The sequence below is a fragment of the Poecile atricapillus genome, chromosome 6 (genome assembly GCF_030490865.1).
Source record: "Poecile atricapillus isolate bPoeAtr1 chromosome 6, bPoeAtr1.hap1, whole genome shotgun sequence".
In the NCBI taxonomy this organism is placed as follows: Eukaryota; Metazoa; Chordata; class Aves; order Passeriformes; family Paridae; genus Poecile; species Poecile atricapillus.
The window spans coordinates 25,073,232-25,087,716 of record NC_081254.1 but is presented as its reverse complement, the minus strand read 5'-3'; positions in this window follow the sequence as shown (position 1 = coordinate 25,087,716).

The window sequence follows — 14,485 nt, the reverse complement described above, 5'->3', positions numbered from 1 at the left end:
AGACCAAGACAGTCCAGGGGGTCTCTTCTAGTCTTAGGCTCTCTTACTCTACAGAGGCATCATGTGCATAGTACATGTCTCCCTGCACCGTGTGGCACCCAAATTCCAGTCAACAGTCTCCAGCCTGTGGCTGTGCTGCTTCATCAAGGAAAGCTGCTTGGTGCAGACCAGAAGGAGCCTGAGTGCAAAATAACATGTACAGTATGACCCTCTGGGATACCAGGGCCAAGGTATGGATCTGAAGAAGGGAGGCCTTAGTGCCCCCCAATTTGTAACCAGAGGTATAAACAACTGTGAAATATTTGGTTAAGATGAAAGGTGTTTACACCCAGTAATCTTGGAGAAGGTCAACTATGCTCCAAGCAGGGGACACACAGCAGTAGGAAGAAAAAAATTATGATACATTGTTCCTAAATATGGCACTGTTTTCAATTATGGATAATTGTCTTACAGCATAGTAACAGTAGTTATACTTTGCCCAAAATGGAGATGTCATCCATTACTTTGTCTGGGTTCTTTTTTAAGAGAAATATACCAGCAACTGCATACCCTTGCACACACTCTCTTTGGTATGGTTTTGGATACTGCCTCTGGCAGAGCTGTCAAAGCTGTGCATTGCAGACTAGGAACCCCATGGCCTTAGTCTTTGCAATAATGCCAGAGTAAGTGCTTATGTAGGTGTCTGCAGGAGCAAGAACCAAGGAAGGTTCTGAACCATTCCCAAAACTGTATGTATAGCATGATTATTTCCACTGCATTGTTCACACTCTAATAAAGGACTCAAAGCAGGTGCTGAGTGCAGTGTAAGCATAATAATGTATCTTTCCCAAATTTTAAAAAGATCCCAGTCCTTTTCATGGCTCATGACCACTCTGAACCACTAGAAAAGGAGGTAGGGTTCTGTGCTGAAGTAACAGACCATTCCAACATCGTGTCTTGCAGGGCCTGAAAATTAAAGATCAGGGGCTTGCATCAGCAAAGCCTTAACAGCATAAGTCAGTGAAATCCAGCTTGGAGAAACACCATTTGAATACCTGCCTGTCACAGTTTTTTTCTGTCTTCAAGGGGTTTTATTATTTGCAGTGCCCTCAAATACACCTTTCCAGCTAAAGACACATTCATGTGGACAGCTCTTTGTTTTGTTTTTCCTTCCAACCAATGCTTTTGTGTATTTGTGAAACTTAAGACACCTCCTCTGCTACTACAGTACTTATCTGTAACACCATCGCTTTGAGGGATTAAAGCAGGTTACTTGTTACACACTTAGATCAAGAGTTATCTGAGTAGAAAGTCTATCCCGTTAGGGTTGGCGGAATCTGTTTTTGATCTTGAGTTGTTTTGATTTTCTCTAAGAGCAAGTAACATGTTATTTTAACTTCTGAATAAGGTGTGCTACCTGACTGTGTCTCTTCTGTTTGGCAGAAAGGATTAGAAACCTCCACAGAACTTGCACTCTATTAAAGCAGAGTGCTCACCATTGAGAACCAAGGAGCTGAATTGTTTTCAGATTATATGTGTGTGTGTGTGTCTGTGTGTCTTTCCCACATCAAAGACTTTGATGGAAGCTGTTCACGCTATTGTCAGGAATGCAGGGATTGGCACAAAGGTGATTAGCAAAATTGCTTTTCTGTAGGAGAAGCACAAAAATTATCAAAGGATTAAAGAGGATAAAATTAAAAGGTTATGCTGAATTTGGGGGCAAATTTTCTGCTTTTAAATTTTTCCCAAATTATGCATATTGATTTGGTTTTACCTATAAAATATTTGCCAGAAGAAACAAAGATTAGAAGCTGTTTCATATGGGTTCTGTTAAAGGGAGATGAAAAATCTTCCCTTAAAAATATTCTCAACAGACCCTATTCCAAACTCCATCCACAAGGAGCTTTTGATGAGTACTAAGGGCACACAGCTAGCAGCCATCCCTACAATGTTGTTAACAGCCGCAGGATTGGGACCTTTAGTCATGATTACACTGGAAATTATGATAACAAACAATTCCATAAATCAGTTTGTCATCAGTGATGCTGTTTGTTTACTTTTCTCACTACACTCTGCTGACAAAGATACTAAACTGAGGGGATCATTTTCATTATCCACTTGCTAGGCGCATGCAATGCTTTTGTATTTTGATCAAGCAACTGAGCTGCTTGAATGGTTTGGGGGAAAAGGCAATAAAAAGGGATTCTCAAATATTTTAGTGTATCAAAATGTACAGAGCCTTCCAGAATCTTTCTTGTTGGCAAAACTGTAGTGCAATAAAAAAAAAAATGTATCACCTCCCATAGCCAGCAGAATTGTCTCATCTTGCTGGTTCAGACTCTGTTTATTGTGCATTTTATTTTGAACAGTCCAGTATTATTTGCTAAGTACAATCCATATACCTATTTATTGTCTTTGCATTTTGAGTTTTGTTTGTTTGTTTTACTAATCTCTTCTTCCCAGGAAGTCACCCGGAATATTTTATTTGTTTTAAACCTCATTTATCAAAGTATTATCTAAAGCATCTGTTCAGAAAATGTTCATTTTAACTGTTTTCCCAACAATGACCTTCTTCCTCCCCCCCAGGCCACATCAAGTTGTCATTCACCAGACAGCTGTGGAATTTGGAATCATTCCTTTTAAACGCTTTACAATTCCAAATGGTAGATTTCTAATGGCACAATATGATTGCCACAAAGATCTTTAAATTTCCCAATCCTCCAGGCTTCAAAGGCTGGACCGTCCTTGATCTCCTGAAGGAATGCTTTTGAATCTTGTTCTTTTATAGGGGCTACCTATGAAGATATTTTAGGGGCTTTTTCCTTTTGTACTTAAAACCTGAGGAACTAAACATTCAAATACCACTGGCTTTTTTTGGGAGTGAGATCAAGACATACAGAGTTGTTTCTAGGGATTCTCAGCTCAGTTTTTATCAATTCCACAGGTAGCCAAAACTTTTTTGAGTATTTATAAAGCAATATAAATATCTTTGGTGTAGAAGTGACTGTGATACTGTTTTATCCTGCATTTTCCTTCCACCTACATAACTACATTGTGCAGTTCCTCACCTGCCAAGAGCAAGTCCTACAGTGCCCTGACTCATCCTGTGCCCATGGGTACAGAGGGGTTCATTGCTCTTGGAGGATTCACTGCTGTCATATCACTTACAAGGTAATAATTTGTTTAAGAAAAGTGAGCAAACCTAATCCTACAAATAGTTTTGGGTCCGCCTTGACAAGGCAACAAAGACAGAGCTTTATTACCTGCAACAACTACAAATATGCAAAATTATTAGAGTCCTAGGCTTACATCTCTCTTTTTCTACAGTCAGAGGAAACATTTCACTATTTGTCCTTTCTTGCACAGTACGATTTCTCTGTCTGACATTTTTTATTTCTTGCTGGTTGATTTTGTTTCTTATTACTGAAACATAGAATTCATTAATTTGAAGTTAAAAGAGTTACAATACAGCAACAGGAATCTGGCTGGTGCTAGAAACAGCCTTTCTTTCTATTCAGCTCAGTTTATGCCAACCCACAAGGCAGGTTTTACCCTTTCCTCTTAAAAGTGAAGCACGCACATATATAAAAAAATTGAAGACAGTATCCCACTGTTCATACACAGTAGGTTCTAGTCCTGCAGCAAAGCACCACACTTGTGCACAGTCCCACCACACAGATTCATGATAGATTTGGGGTCTTCAGCTGTACCCACCTTGGGTACAGCACTGTCCTTTCTTTGCTCCTACAGTACCTCACACAACATGATCCCTGCTGTGACCGAGCCCCTCAGGTATTGTTATAAGGAGCAATTAATGCTTTGTCACTGCAGTAAGTGTATGTTTAGATAGCCCGTATTGGTAGTGCACGTGATTTTTAAATAGTCCACAGCCTAACCTCAAGTTTTGTGATGACAATAACAAACTCCAGGAACCACTGATTACTAACCCAGTTTATGGGTCAGGGAACAGGCCTTAGATCCTCATTTACACAGTTTCTTATGATCACCTAAGACCCCACTCTCCAAGACTATTTTTATTTGTTTGTTTAGATCAGTTTAAAAAAAAAATCCCAGGTCCCAAAATAGAGAATGTTTTCCTTTGGAACTGGAAGCAAACACACTTGATGGCTTTAACATCTGTTGGACAATGCATGGTTGGGTGGTGGGCACCTCACACAGTTTTGTGACAAACACATGTGCATGCAGCGTGTCAGATTATAAATCCAAGAATAAAGAGTCATTAAAACCTCCCTTCTCTAGCCCACCTGCCATGAAAATAGCTTTTCACTCTATCTATTTAAACTGAAAATTGAGTATTCGGAAGAAAAATGCCAACATTCCAGGGATTCAAGTCAAAATCTCCCCCTCCAGTAAAGGAGGTCTGTCAATTGAACATAGATTGATCCATTGTCTGTCTCCCATCAGGACCCACAAGCCACCCCGTGCACATATGCTTCTATTCTGATTTGAAACAGAGACCTCACAGTCCCAGGCCATCACAGTAACATTTACATCTGTCATGGGCTTGATCTGAAACTGCGCAATTCTCAACTACCTTTCTGGTTTTGCAGCCTGTTACCACATGGTGTAGTTTTTGGGCGCAGATTGAAGTGAGATTGGCTCACTACCCAGCAGAGCATAAGCCCTTTCAACTCCACCATGAGCACAAACCTTTCTGCTCTTGGAATGGACAAAAGGAGAAAGAGACACCTGCACACTGGATAAACCCTTATCAGAATTCACTTGGTTGCCGCGAGTGCTAAATTTTGTCCTTTCTCTTTTCTTCCAGTTTGCAGTGGACTTACCATTGTTAGTATGCCTGAATTATTAGTAGCAATATATTGAAATGCATTTCAAGGACAAAACATCCAGGCTGGGCAAGATGTCCATGCCCCTGCAGAGGAGAAAAGGCTTCTGATTAACAGTCATAGGTTGTAACTCTTGAAACTGAATTTACTAGTGTGGTGAAACCTGGCAAACCACAGTGCTTCTCACAGATTATTCTCCTCACCTGTGATTGTGCTTCTTCATCTGTTTAGCCATTGTGAGCCTTTAACACACTCTGAACCTAATAACTGCATTAGTAATGCCAGGAGGAAAACAGCTTTCTAAGGCAGGTACAGCCCACAACACTTTTTCCATTTTGGTTCTGTCTTTTTCCATGCACACACATACAAATGTGCCTTTTTTTTACAGCATGAGTCTCTGTACAAGGAACCAGTGAAGCCATCTCCATGCTTATTTTCTGTTGTCCCTCTGAAGTGTAGGGCCCATCTGTTGTGTGGATGCCCTGGCAGGTGTTTAGATGTGCAGGTGTGTGCACAGGCAAAGTCCTGAGCTCAAGCACAAAGATTCAAATATCAGAACCTTTCAGCCTGAACCTGACACTGCCACTTTAAAACCAGAGATGTGGACATCAAAGTTTTCCACCCCCAGAAGGAAAGGACTATTTTACATCCTTCCAAACGATGTCTCTCATCTCTCTGCCTTTCCTACAGCCATCTCTCTCTCTCTCACATACACACTTTTTCTAATACCATCCCTCCCTCTCCACTTCAAACCATGGGAAAAAACTAGGAAAAGAAGCTTGCCGACTAAGGGACCGTTTCACTGCATTGTGTTTTCCAGCTAGACCTGAACAGACTGAAATCAATTCAGCTCTCTCTTGCTCGCTCTTTCCCTCCCTCTCCCATGTCTTTTTTTGTTTCTCTTAGATCGTGCTCTCTGCCTTAAGAAAGCCCGGTTTAGTTATATCCATCCCCATAGCAATCAAGTGACCAGTGTTTTTTTATTGCTTGTAAAAACACAGTATCTTTTTCATGGGAGTCAGGTTCTCTTTTGGTTTGAAATGCCCAGTGAGCAGTGGCAACAACCTGCAGAATCTTTGATCAATTCTCACATATCCATTTGAAGTATCTTTAGTAGACCCATCAAAAGAAAGGGGCTTGGTAATTAATATTTTAATAGAGTGTACCAGCCTCTCACTGTGTTATTGGCAAGAGGCCTGATTTAACAGGAGCACACAGAAATGCCTCTGTCTGATCTGAATTGCTACGTGCTCTAAAAAAATATACGTTATTAAAGCTGAAGTCCAGCTGTTGCTATATTAATATCCTCTGTTTTTTATTTGCTCCTACCTTTTGGAAGGTTTCAGTTTTCATTCTGAAATTTTCCAGGCTTGCTCCCAATACTGAGGTTATAACTGCAGGGTAAGAACCAGAGGAGAATGCAAGAAGGTTCACTGGAAACTTGAACAGGTGAGATTCAGCACAGCAGAGCCAGTGGCCCAAAGAAGACAGAAATGTCACTTAAATTTTGACTGTACAACCTGTTGACAAAGGGACAAAATTAAGATGTGTGTGCAAGCTGGCTCTTATGCCTTCCAATCTTTGGAACTGTTAATTCCACAGTGAGTGTTCCCTTAACATATTTTTTTCTTTCCCAGAGTTGTCCAGAGTCTCAGGACCAGATGTGAGGGTGCTGTAAACAGGAGTTTTCACTGTGTTTAACAGAATTATGCTGCTTTATATTGAAGCAGGGTGTCACCTAGAGAAAACACAGAAATTATCCACCTATCCAGAACTTCCATAATAAAGAAAACCCAGTAACCAAGACTAACCACAAAACAGAAATGTCCAGTGAAAGCCAAACAACACAATTTCAAAATAGTTTAAGTAAGAAAAATAAAGGTGCTATGAAGTTGCAGGTTATCACCAAGTGGGTATCACACCCAGTGGACCAGAGCCTGTCCTTTAGGACATGCATTACACTCTCCCGGCCAAAGTGGGCTTGTAAAGTCCAGCCAGCAGGTAATGGCATGCCAAGGGATCCTTCTCATGTAGCCCCACTTGATCACAAAATGATGAGGTCTTGGGATGCTTTAAGGGCAGCTAGATCAAAACCAATGCTGCAGAAACCCATTCACCACTTACCAGGTGTTCAGTTCAGGTCAACAGACAGTCTCAAGGCAGGTACATCCCATCTGAAAACTGAGTTCTTACCTTCTTTGCTACCTGTGGTTTCCAGCTGGAGACTGAAGCAACCATAAGTACAAGCACTAAAACCTGGCTTTCAGACTGACGAACTTAAAAGTCATATGTCTGTCACTAGTTCTGAAAATCAAGCAGAACTGTTGGGTGCTCAAGACCACTGAAAACATTTTATTTAGGTGCCTAAATACTTTCCCCGGTGTCTAGTTTCTGACTCCTAACACTACATGTGCTGTGTCTCATCTACTCTCTGCACCGTTTCACTGTGGTGTAAATTTTAATAATACAATTCTGAATTGATTCCCAAATGGCACTGCACAGTGTGTCCTATATTTCCTCTACCATCTCAATTACACTGGTAGTAACAGTCTTGAAACTTATCCAGAATTTGTAACCTGTATCCTAATCTTCCCTGCACCTAGAATGTGGTCTAGTTATTTTCAGCCAGCTCTTCAGACCTTTATTCAGGAGAAGAGATGATTAATTATAACCCTAATTTTATGCTATATAGACTTTTAGGTAAAGGAATTGAAGAGCTTAGCCATTCAACTTGGCATCAATTCTATTTGGTTTACACATGTCAGTCTTGTGTGTGTGTTTATAAATATTCTCTGCATTTAATAAACAATGTATTCTGTAAATAGAGTTTACCTCATATTTTTCTTTAAAATGTACATATGCTGAGTAACATGCATAGGAGTATAACAGATTCTGTACAAAATTGCAGAAAGGGGCAAGTAAAACTGTAAAATGAAGAAATCCTAGATGATAATAGGTACTTTACTTGGAGGTAAAAAAAGATGCATGAAGTTATCCTTTCTGCAAAGTGCCTCCCAGTTTGTGTGGTCAATCATACAAACTCTTGGAAGCATTAGCAATGTTTTTTAGGTTTTATTTCTCTTTAGATAAAATGCTGCAGTTAAAATGTGTATATATATATATATATATATATATATATATAAAGAACTTAAGCATAGGTCAAAGCTTTGCTGTGTTGTTATTGTAAGTGTACTTTCAGGAGCAGTTTCTCAAAAGCTCAGTCTTTTACATACTGTGATTTCTTCTGACTGTTCTGACTTCTTATTTTATATAATACCAGATTAAAATCTAAATACACATTTTTCAAACATTTTTAGGTGTTGAAATTGCCTGGCAGCTTTAGTTGTCTATTTCCAGCTTTGCTGAGTTTTTCTGGCTTGCAAATAATTGTAACGATTGTGTGTAAATGCCATCTCTTGGGACTCCTGTGACAGATACTGTAGGAATGCAGCTCCCTTGCAAGTAGCACAGAAGGATCCACTTCCCTGCACATCTTAAAACATTCTTTGGGGAAAAACTCTTTCTCTCCCTCCAGAACATCAATTATGTCTCTGAAAATCCTGGGAAGAGGGTTGAAAACAGAGTATACACTTAAAGAAAAAAAAAGTATTAAAGTTAACAAGGTAGTAGGGACAATAAAGACATTTTCCAGCTCACACGAGCAGATGGACAAGAACAGCTTTCTGAGCAATCTGAACTATGTACAGGATCATAAAGACAGCAGATGAACCTTGTATTAAAAAGGCAGAGGAGTGAACTACAGTGAGAAAGGAGAGAGATGGTGTTGAGACATTTTCAGGGGGGCAGGGAGATGATTCGTTGGGCCAAGTGACCTTTTCCCATCCAGCAATTTCTTCTGTCCCAGTGCAGAATGACAATGGGAACCCAATGGCAGCACAATCTGACATCCACGTCCATACTGAAAGAGTTTCAACTCGACCGTGCTGCACTGCTGTGGATATGGGATGCTGTGAAACAAGCCAGACCTAAGTTTCCAACTTGCCCTCTTTTCTGTTGTTGTTGTTATTGCTGTTTGTTTCCATTCATCCCCTTTTATTCTCCATTTTTTTCTGTCTTGACTCTGATGGGGGCTCTTTTTGTGCAAAACAAGCCCTTCTGATCTCTTTGAAAGGCCAGCTCTTGTCATTCTTCCAGATCATCATTGTATGACATGTTTTTATATCAGACTGACAAAGGAGCTATTTGATCAGGGGGTATGGTGTGTGATTGTAAGAAATTCAGCTAGCCGGTGGCAACCATTGTTCCCCAAAGCGGCTCCCTGACCCCATTCTATTCAAGGAAAAACTCCCTTGGAGTGGCCTCTATTCATTGAGTAACACCAGTCCGCAGTCTCACTCCAGGAGTATGCTCAATTCAGAGGTGTGTCACCGATATTGCCCATCAACCAGCCTTTAACTCTTTCATCAGCATTAGGTTTCCAACACAACAGCTGTTATCATAGGATGAGGTGGGGAGGGGAGGGGGGGTCGTGATGCATTCCAGCGAGCTGGAGTTCTCCTTATCTTGGAGAAATTTAACCTTCCTTTTAAAAGTTGCCTCGGAAAATATCTGCCTGCTGCTTTCTGTAAAGTGCAGTCTGAGTCATTTTCCTTCCCATCCCTGGGTCTTAAAATGTCACAGTTTGTTACTCAGCTTCTAAAACAAGAATCTCTGTGCTTGCTCAGGCTAATGAGGGGTTTTGCATTGATATTAATGATTTTTGGATTTGGCCTAAAATTATCTGTGACCCTCCCACACCCCAATCACACAACCATTTTTCCCCCAGATAATCTTGTACCCGTGTACGCATCCATGGTATCAGTGCAACTGCTGGCTGTAAAAAAAGAACACACAGCCAGTAATCATCTGTCTCCCTGAGAACCATTTCATCTCACATTATCAGCAGAGAATACTTAGGGCATCCTTATGAGCTCTGAGAAGGCACTTCACTAAAACTTCTCCTGCACCTTCAACTAAACTCTCTGTGCACTAATATAGAGCCTCCAAAACCAAGGGAAACCAGTGCAAAAGCTCATGCTAGGTGGCTCAGGGCCACTGTCCTGTGCTTGAAGGGTTATATAGCATTTCCATGCAGACCAAATGGGAACAGCTGTGGATTTGGCACCACATTGGTCAATGGCTTTCAACACTGCTGGGAGAGCTGTCCAGATGACAAGATTAAAACTGGATAGCCCAGTACAAGTGCAGGTACACAGGTTAGTGACTGCCTTCAGATAACCTCTGAAGTAAATTAAACTCTGTTCATTCATCGTAGTGTGGATCTGCTGAATCTGTTGATGCAAAATGTTTTTCCCATGCAATGAGCATATCTGCTGGCTGCTTCAGCCTATCCATCTCTTGACATGGTTGCAGTGTCCCAGGAGCAGGGTTCCTTTCAGGCCCTCTTGGCTAACCATTCGCTTGCTTCCCTAGTTGAAAACACAGCCCTGCTTTCAACATCACTGCTAGACGTCTACTCCTTCTGCTGCCTTCCTCCAGCAGCCAGAATCCTGCCCGGGGTTTGGCACCACCTTGATAGCAGCTATCGCCGGGATCGGGATTTGTTAATAAACTCGGGCTCCCTCTGCTGGGACAGAGTACAAAATACGGGAGGGGGCTGGGGGGGGGCGAGGGGGGTGTCTGTCTGTCTGTCTTGCAGGACAGGATGATTTCACTGCTGGGCAGTTGGCTTTTTTTTTCCTATGACATTTCATGCCACAATCTACTCTGCATTTTTCCCCACTGGGTGATAACGGTGAAATAAACAGCAATGCTTTGCACACCAACATCCTTCACTGCATGCTCCTCTGGGAAACTTGCATTAAACTTCCAGTGACCTGTGGAGTGATTTGGCACCAGCTCTGTTTTATACAGGGGGCAGGAGGAGCTCAGGTGGTTGGCCAGTTGTCCCATGTCGTGAGCTGAAACGTGCGAGGCTCTCCACTGTCCATTGAGACACATATATTCCCAATGCACAGTGCTGAATTTTATCCCTCTGGGAACAGTGCTCTAAAATGCTTCTGTCACAGACCTGCTGGGTTCCACAGAAGACTTCCATCACCTCAGATAACTGAAAAGTTGCAGCAGACAGGGACACCTGCTCTTGCCCTCTCCCAACAGCATGCTCTGCAGCAAGACCCATCTGTGTGCCCAGGGAACTGCTTCTTGGAGGCTGTGTTTGTCCAGCCATCTCTGCATCCCCATCAGTAGACTTCCCTGCTCCACCATGCTAAGTGGTCACCCCATGACGTAAAGCATGGGGGAAAGATTCAGGTGCAGTATCCCAATAAGTATCCCAGTGTGCAGAAGCGTCCAGGCAAGAGTGAAACCTGCTAGGAAGGAGAAACAAACCCAGTTCTTGAGTAGAACAAATAAAGCTGCAGAGAAGACACTTCAGAGAGACTTTCCCAGTTCATCTTGGACTCTTCCCATCTGCCACCTGTGAATTCAGCATACTACATTATCACTATGACCTTTAATCCATCCCTAGTTACTGTGCAGAATGTTACTGCATCAACATTTTTTTCCAACAAAAACTGCAGTGTAGATCAAATTAAATGCATTTCCTCAGCAAAGCTGCTGCCTTCATTGCTCACATCTGAGCTTCCTGCCCAGACATCACTGCTGAGGGTAAGCAGGCTGCTCTGCATACTCTGGTTTCAAGGAAGGTCAGACATTTCCTAGGAGCTCAATACAGGAGAATAACTCCAGAGACCTGTTGCCTTCCATGACAGCTCCCACCAGTAAATGGTGCACCCAGCTTGCAGCGAAGTCTGTGTTATGGTCCAGCAGCATCCTGATGTTCACCTGCTGCCTTGCATCTTATCTAGGGCTGAGCCTTCTCTGCACAGGCTGTTGGCAGAGGTAAGGATTCACTGCTTTGGTAGGGAAAGATTTTCTTCCCCACAGTGAATGTTCCTGAAATAATATACAAGCATTTTCAGAGTTCTTACATCCACAGGTTCTCTATAGGTTTAAAGCAGAGCATGAAGCAACACATTAAGGTTTCTGGGGATGAGGGTTCTGTGCCATGTTGATGACTGTCCTCCTCCCCATCCTGAGCTCTTCGTACCCCACTGGCATCCACTCTACCTTTATACTTATACCTACCTTTATACAACCTTTCGTATCATGACTGCTTCCCACATGGCCATCTTCAAGTAACAGCTCCAAACCAGCTCCAGACAACAGCAGTGGCAGCATTATCCATTTTATGCATAAAATCCTGCAAGTTGGCACACTCAGAGATTTCCTGCACTGTCACCAATGGTGACATAAGTACCCACCAGTGCCTGTGATGCTGCCCAGACAGAGCAGAGTCTGATCTCAGCATTCAACAACTCCCCCAGGAAGTCAGTGCAACTCCTCTGGATCATTCATCAGGACAGGTTATGGCCAGGTCATCCCAGCTTGCCACAGGGTGAGCCTGGCTCTGGGGTGGAACAGGCAGCAGAGGAACAGTGAGCAGTGGGTGCTGCTTAGTAAAGTAGCCATGAAATAGCTGTCTGTGTCACACTGCCATTTCTCTAAGTGACAGTCCCTTGAAGCAGACTGTTAGGGGTTCACTTGGCCTCAATAGCAGACTCCACATTTATCATCTCTTGAGTGACAAGAGGACTAAAAGCCTATGTGCTTCACTAACTGGCTCCATCTTCCTTCTCCTTCCAACAGATATTCGACCCCAGGAAATGCACTTTAGGGAGCATAGGATGGGATCCAAAGCCCCTCCTCTCACCCTTCCACTGGCCAGTCTGGCTGCTTCTGCTTTTCCATGTAGGACTTGTCCACACTCCTGCCTGCTTTGTCCCCTTTGATGTTCGTCCCTTTGGTCACATCAGCTTTCCACACCATAAGTACCAAATACACAAAAGAAATGCCCCATCCACACCACGTGTAATGTGATCCCCTGTCACAGCACTGAGGATTTGTCTGAAATCCCAGCTCACAGAGTATCACCATCAGGACAGAAACCTCAGCTGTAATTTTCTCTTACCTGTAGGGAAGTTTCTCAACCTTACTGATGCTGAAGGCAAACTGGCTCCCCAAGGGAGCCCCAGACTTGATTTGGGAAGGCCCAGCTGGTGACTGTAGTGTCTGGGAGCATGATGGCCTGGAGGCTGTCACATTCACCAGCTGGCAACATGGCCCCTGGGGGCTGCCACCTCCACATCACACTGCACCACCCTGGAGTTCAGCCTCATTCTGGGAATGCCACAGCTCTTACAAGGAGGTTGGAGGGGAGCATTGGTTAAGGACAGGCAGCTGCTGTGGTGGGGACAGTCGTCAAGCGCAAATCATCCCCCTGCACCGGTGTCAAGTGCACAGCAAACCCACGGCTCTGCAGGGGGAGGTGGTGAAACTCTCAGCTCCTTGCAGTGATCGCGCTGAGAGGGAGTGAAGTGCAGACACCTTCAGGCTCCACAATGGAGGCTGCAAGGGCTCAGCACATGTCAGCAACCACCCTTCTCTGCTCTAGATCCCACCAGTCCTTTAGGGCTGGGGATGCCCCTTTACCAGCCAGCAGCAATTAGGAAGAAAGAGCTTTTCTTATAATTAACCAGCTTGTGACAGTGGTGGGATTTGGGTCAGAGCAGCAGGTGCTGCAGATACTGCCACAAGACACAGCCATAGCCTTGGGAATTTGCAGTTTGCACAGCACTTCCTGCCCTATTGTGCCCCTCTACATCTTGGTCACTCTTCAAAAATGCCATGGGACAGCATCTGGGGTCAGTGACCACTCCCCAAAACACAGATTCTGCCAAAACATTTGGGTATATGAAAACTGCTCTCACGCTGTCACTGTGCTGGCTTAGTGTGAGAGAGTTGCAGACATAGGCATGGAGGATAATTAGGTCAAACCACCTTCTGCTCACATGTGAACTTATCCACAGTGGTTCCAGTGAAATTGGAGGAAAGACCATCACAGCTGAGAGCAAAAATAGATCAGACATCAATATTTAGATGACAGGAGATGGAGTCCTCCTGGGAAGGCACAAGATCCAGCGTTTGAGATTTCATTATAAAATAAATGCTGTCTTTGCCTTAGAGATGTGCTATGGCCATTGGAGCTGGATGTAAGTGTAAGCAGGAGATTGTAGCTGCTTTACCTGCACCTCCTGTGAGGACCATCCATGTCTCTCTCCATCAAAAGAGACTGGAGTTATAGTGGTGCCATCTGAATGAGGATTACAGCTCCATGATTGGTTTCAATTTCTCCACAAGTCCCTGCAAGTACCTCTTTGAAAACACCAGCTCTGAGCAGCGTGGCTGCTGCATCTTTTCTCCTCTCAAGGTCCTGGACACAACCAAGCCAACACCAGACTGTATCACCAGATGCTGAGGGCAAGACACTTGGCTGCACATCACAAGAGATATTGACAGATGGGAATCAGCTTTAAAAAAATCCCTGTAAGAGCTCGGAGAGACCTGGAAAACCTGCTTGCTCTGCCTGGAGAAACTTGGTCAGGTGGGATGGCACTGTAAACTGGAAGAGGGCAAAAGCAAGTGCTGCAAGTTGAAGTTAGGTATTTTAGGCCAAAAATACCAAAGAATATTGCAATATGGGGTCCCTGCAGAATATCAGGAATAATAGGAATAATAGAATAACAGGAATAATTCCTGTTCCTTAAGTAAGAACTGTGACTTTCACACAGAAAGCACTGAGCAACTTTCTCTCATCCGAGTACGGCAGAAGACTG